This window comes from Morone saxatilis, unplaced genomic scaffold, assembly GCF_004916995.1.
Source record: "Morone saxatilis isolate NCDOM2014 unplaced genomic scaffold, NCSU_SB_2.0 Contig24, whole genome shotgun sequence".
Taxonomy (NCBI): domain Eukaryota; kingdom Metazoa; phylum Chordata; class Actinopteri; family Moronidae; genus Morone; species Morone saxatilis.
This window is the reverse complement of record NW_023339807.1, coordinates 8,406,134-8,412,711: the sequence shown is the minus strand read 5'-3', so window position 1 is coordinate 8,412,711 and position 6,578 is coordinate 8,406,134.

The window sequence follows — 6,578 nt, the reverse complement described above, 5'->3', positions numbered from 1 at the left end:
CTGCTGATGACGAAGTGACGTCCACGGTGCGTTACCATTGGCTCGCGTCACATCCGAGACGGGCGGGGCTTCCAGTGCACGCATTCACATCCAGGGAGGAGAGAACCGGGGGAGGAGGTATTACACTTAGTGCACTGATTTACCACAGAGACATATGAGCTGAGAGTTGTGGTTCATGTAGTGAAATGTTCTTGATGGCAGGTTTTGTTGGCAGTCCAATGATAGTTGAGTGAGGAACCACCAGGAGTCGGCTTTTAAAGTGTAACATACCTGCTGCATTACAGTGAAATGATTCTCAATCTGATCTCAAGGTCTGTTTAATAGCTGTTCTGGAGCTTTTGATCATATCACAAGACCTTTATTAGCACATAGAGCTTTTCCAGTTGTCATGTAAATTGTAAAAAACTAAATAAATAAAAAAGTGTGTTTGTTTTTAGTACTTCTCCTGCATTTTGGTTTAAAAACAATTGGTTCCAAAGTAAATAACTAGACAAGAAGGTTGGTTTATATTACAAAATTTAGGGTCTATGGCGATAACAATCAAAAACATCCATATCATTTACATTTAGGCAGATAAAAGCGTTGTGCATAATGCTGCAAGATGTACAAATCTACCTCATTCTACTATATATTCCAATTTTTGTTGTTTATGTTTGTGTACGTTTAAATACAGTTGCGGCACTGCCTTTCACTGTACGGTCACTATACACTCTGCAGGCAGAGGGCTGGTTGACTGAGACCATGCTTCAAAGGGAATTTGGGTTTAGTATTAACAAGTGATTTGTCAGCCGAGAGACTTAGGTGCTTCTTCACCAGCATGCATTTGTCCTGCTGAAGTGCCCTTAAGCAAAACATTTGGATCCCTGAGTCATACCAGTGCAGCCCTGTAGCCAAACATGACCTCTGACCCTAGGGTTACGCAACATGAGAAATTAATCATTTTCTACCCAAATAGAAATAGAATATAACAGAAAAACATTAGGGGAGACTAGAATAGAGTTTGCCCTGAGAGGAATTGCACCAGTGAGTGAGGACCAGTAGGACAATGGCACTGCAGTGAATTAGCCAGGTCTTTTCTGGCATGTAGTAAGCCATGATGTGTTTTCACAGCTGCTGGGGTCTGAAAGACTAGAAGTGATTTTGCAGAAGCGGGGAAAGAGCAAGGAGGAATGTGAAGCTGCGTTCCTCAGGAGCTGTGGACCAGCTATCTGCACTGCCTCAGTTCCCCATGGACCACTGATCAAAGACAGGGAGGGATATGATGGCCACCTCCTCATTCTCTACCTCCTCCCTTTCTCTTTGTCTCCACTTTCTGTCTCACCCACCTCACTCCTGCCTTCTTACTCTCTATCATCCCCTTTGCTGCTCTTTGGCATTCTTTCCACCTCTTCTCTCTTTCATCCCTTTAACTAATTTAGGAGGGGGGTGCTGCCGTTGACTGATCTGAGTAGATGGATGTTCCTGAGTTTTTGCCACTACAACGATCAGATGTGTACTGTTTATATGTCACTGAATTTTAATTCAAGCTCTTTAAAGTGCTCTATCCATGTGGAATTGTGACAGTCCCTCACTTTACAGTCAGAAATTTAAAATTGCACTTCCAGTAGGCTTATTTGGATGCCTTATTTCAAAACCAACGTGATGACAGAGTAAGGACAAATCAACAAAAATGCAGACAATTGGATTCCAGGGAAAAAAAACATAAAAAAACATCTGTGGGTTTCTGCTTTTGTCAAGCTATTATCTGCAGCTTAATGAAAATGTGGAGATGCTGTCTCCCTGCTGTTGCATTGTGTTTGCTGAGCTGAGCACTGGCCAGATTTAGAGCAGCAGGGTGACTGAGCCAGAGCAGCACTCCCACTGTGTAATACACGCAACCATGCCAATATCTAATTTGGATGCACCCAGGTCAGCATAGTTTTCCCAGCCAGCCAGCGAGTCAGTCAGCCAAGAAACTAAACAGCCAAATGGAGATTTATTATTTCCTTCTGAGTACATTTTAAGGTCATTAATTTGCTTTTTGTCAATAACAGTAATGCAATGCAGATTTGCTATTTAAAAATTCCACTCACATATTCACATCAAAACATGAAATGTGGGGTTACACAACAGCCACGCAGACATATGCAGGACTACGCACACACATACACACAGCCATTTGTTGGCGTGCAAATGCTATGTATGTGTGTGCCTCTTTCATGTAGAGCACAGCCTTGGATGTGGTAATTTAATGTCCCCTCCTGACTAAGACTGACAGCCTTGGTGAAGAGCCTCATCCGTCTGTGTGACACTGAAATGCACAAATCACATCTGAGTGTAACAGGATGAACAGCGAAATGAAGGGTTCATGTAACAAATGGAAGTGTCAGTGTCTTGATGCAGAGAGGACCAGTAGGATCACCCTCAACGATTTAAGTGTGGAGCTACTTGATATACTGTACAGCTGGCAACTTCTCCTCCAGTGGGAACAAGTCATAGATGGATATTTTCTCATGTCACAGTCTAGTAGCTTGTATTTTTTAAACTAGTTTTTATTAAGGAGATTTTTAAATTTAGCTTATTCACTTTCTTGCTGAGAGTTACATGAGACGACCATACCACTCTCCTGTCTGTGCATTTAATATGAAGCTGCAGCCAGCAGCCGATTAGGTTACCTTAGCTGATTAGCTTAGTCCAACACTTACAGTATCATCTTCTTATAAGCGCAGCCTGTCATTTCAGTACCTCAGTTTAACTAACTAGATACAAGGTGTTAATCAGTGAGAATTAGAGGTGTTGGTAGGTACATTTTGTTACCTTTTAGAAAGAGCCAGTCTATTTCTAGTAAGACTGTCTAGTCTAGTCTATTAGTCTGTTTTCCCCCCATTCCAGTTTTTGTTTTGCCTTGTTGAGTCAAAAAGACTAAGTAGGATACTGATTTGACACTGCCTGTCATCAATGGCATGAGAGTTGTTCCAAATGAATAGATTCTCATAAGGTGATTATAGTTGATATAGTATAAGTAAACTATAATGTTTACCATGTCTTAGGTTAGCCTGTTAGCATGCTACCAGTTGCTAATTAGCGCTTAACAAAAAGTACAGCTGAGGCCACCATTAGTTTTGAAGGTATTTGGTCATAAGCCAAAGTATTGGACAAATGTTGTCCTGCTGGTGTCATTACAGGAAGAGGATCAACAGAGTCAGTAGGATTCATCATCTGGGGACCATGAATGTATGTACTATAATGGTATGGGATGGCAATCCATTCAACAGTTGTCGAGATATTATAGTCTTGACCAAACTGGTGGACCAACCAACTGGCAGACAGACAGAAAAATCATTTGAAGATCGTATTGCCTCATTCTGAATGTCATTATAACATGCTATAATAAAAGGTTGACTCCATTGGAAAGTTTGCTCCTGTTCCCAGCAATAATTTCCTTTGAAGTGCTCCAGTCATAATGACCTGTCACATAAATTTAGAGTGGCAACAACAAAAAGCTCCCATGACCCAGTTATAGTTCAGAGTCAATTGTTCTTTAAAAGACTAATATTCTGTTCCTTAATGGTAATAAAAATAATGCAGAGACATCTTTGGGTGGAAAGTGATACAGAAAAATAAAATATTGATTGTCTGCATTCACATTTATATTCTAAATTAATCTGTGTAATAGTGGATTTAAGGATAAAATGACAGTTTTCATTGTTTTATTCACAATCCAAACTGTGTCAGAAAGTCTACAAGAGATGAATGTGTTGATCAATGACTCAGCAGCATCATAATAGGTGTTGTGATTATCATCATATTCCTCTCGCCTATTTTTCTTCTTTCTCTTCTACTGTTTGTATTTATATATTACAAAAAGGACAGTGACTAAATAAGAAGAATAGAGAAAAAGCACGTGTGTGTGTGTGCGTGCGTGTGCGCGTGCGTGCGTGTGCGTGCGTGTCTGTGTGTAGGTGGGTTCGTGAGTGCGGACAATATGTTCACAACTTTGTGTGCATGGCATTGTGTGTGTGTTGGAACATCTCAGCCACAGGGTAGAGATCAGGTTCAATTACACATGCAATAACTTTTAGGTCTCTATAGGCCTGGAAGCCATTTGTATGCTAATAAGTATGACAGCAGTAATGACTTGCAATAAAGGTAACATCTGCTGCTTAATCAAATCTGATATTGGAGCATTACCACAATCAGCCTTTGCTATTTGTCCTGAAACCACTTGTTAGTCTCAAAACTTTTGGGAAGAGTTTTGGTATCTAGCATTGGTGATGTAATATTGGGCACATTCCCTGCAGTGTGAAAGTGTGTTTTAGTGACATACTCTTTGGGGAAATTAATAGTGGAAACGTTCCTGTATGGAGTCAAGTCATATCGGTCTAATTTATATAGACCAATACCACAAATGTATCTTAGAGGGCTTCGTAAATTAACACCCTCCATCCTCAGACCCTTAATTCTGGATAGAACCACGCCACGCTAGAGACAGACTGAAATATCTCAGCTACTACTGGATAGATTGTCATGAAATTTTACACAGACATTCATGTTCCCCAGAGGATGAATCCTAATGACTTCAGTAACTTTAGCACCACTATGAAGTTGACATTTATGGTTTTAAGTGAAATGTCTCAACATCTGTTGTATGGATTACCATTTAATTTGGTACAGACATACATGTTGTAACTGATTTTACATCAAGTACCATGATCAGGTCAAAGTTTTAATTTGTCAAATACTTTGCTTCATATGATGTAAACCTGCTTAATTAGCAGGACGTGTTAAACATGATACTTGTTGAACATAATACTCACTCGTCATTGTTGTAAGCATGCTGACATGCTGCTGTAGCATGGTTTTAGGTTCTTTGTTAAAAAAAGGTGAAAAAATACAATATAAATAATTATTTAGTTTGTTAAAATAGTAGTTGTCAAAAAATGTGGCAAAGTAATGTAATTCTCTGACTCTATCCTACAGGGTTCCTATTTAGATTTAATGTACCTTCATCTTCTGGAGTGTGTATCACACTATAAAAAAGCTCAGCACTGTGCAGCACATGTAATTTATAGAATTGTTTCTTGTTATGTATTCATTTATAATGTTCAACATAAAAGAGCTTAATTGAAATCAGTATCAACAGAAACACAACAAAGTTAATCACATAAACACGATTAAATACCAGCCATACATTGCAGCTAATTTGAGTTATAGTTTGATACATATCTGTCAAATATTTGCTGACATGAGTAAAAAGACAGAGATGGTGTGCTTCTTGTCTCATTCCAAGAGAGAGAGAAGCCTGCTGTGTTTAGCTCTCACTTCAAGGGCCTGAAAAAGATCAATCAGGAAGAATAGCAGAGGGACTGGACTACAAATTGAGCAGCCTTTAATCACCTCACACAGTTCACAGCGGTGTGAAAGTTCCCGCTATGAAAAGGTTTAATCACTTGCCAAGCTGAATAAAGTCAACTTGCTGCTAATAAAGGGCACACAAGGCCCACAGGGACACATGCACATGTGTGTGTGTGTGTAATGTACCAAGGCACAATCACATACACAGGGACACCCTCAACCAATTATAGCTGCTGAATACTGGTAATAACTTCTGGTTTATAAATCTCACTCACTCTTTCTTTAAAAAAATGTTAACTAAAGTCCTTCATTTGGTGAGTTTGTTAGCACATAAAGTGGCTCACAGAGTAAGAGGCAATCATCATTTATCAGCTTATTCAAGGGTTTCACTGAGAAATGATAATGACCTGACCCAGCAGTCAATGGCCGCTAGGCTACTCAGGGAATGAGAAGTGAGATCCGTCAATGCTCTTAATGGGCAGAGACATGAGGGTCATTTGATCACTTTTCAGTTGTTGACTAAATGAATATATGCGTTTGGAATATTACTCAATGTGATAACATTTCACTGTTGCTGTGTAATAATAGTGCCCTTTACCTGCATGGGCTTTTGATTCACCACAAAAAAAATTTTCTGTATTTTACAATAAAACAATTCTCATAAGAGATTCTACAAAGACCAATCACAATAACAAGAAGAGAAAACCCTTAAGGCACCAGAAGGTTAATAAAGAAGGTGTGTAGTAAGAGACCTCATTAGTGAAAACCTTTCATGATGCTTCCCAGGAAGCCCATATAGCTGACCCTGGTGCTGCTGAGAATGTGACCTTGGTGTGATGGTAAACGGATAATAAATCCAACGGCCGCAGGGACACAGTTGTGTAGTTTGTGGACAGCCGGGTCAATGAGGAGGCAGGCTATGAATCTTAATTGCTCCTGTCTGTCTTTCTCCCTTGTCCCCACTATAAAATGTATTGAAATAATGGTGCTCCAGTGGCTCAGCAAGATAAGAAGCACGTCATTCAGGACTTTAAACGCAGCTAACCTTGCTATATATGTCACACCCTCTGTCTCCTAGTTCCCTGTCAATCACCACTCTGCACTAATGAATATAGTAAAAGGGTTTGAGGATAATCTGCAAAAAATACCCTGAAGCAAAGAAAACTTTGCATATCAAAAATTAAATTGAATTGGGCGCCCGGTTAGCTCAGTCGGTAGAGCTGGCGACCCATATACGCAGTGGC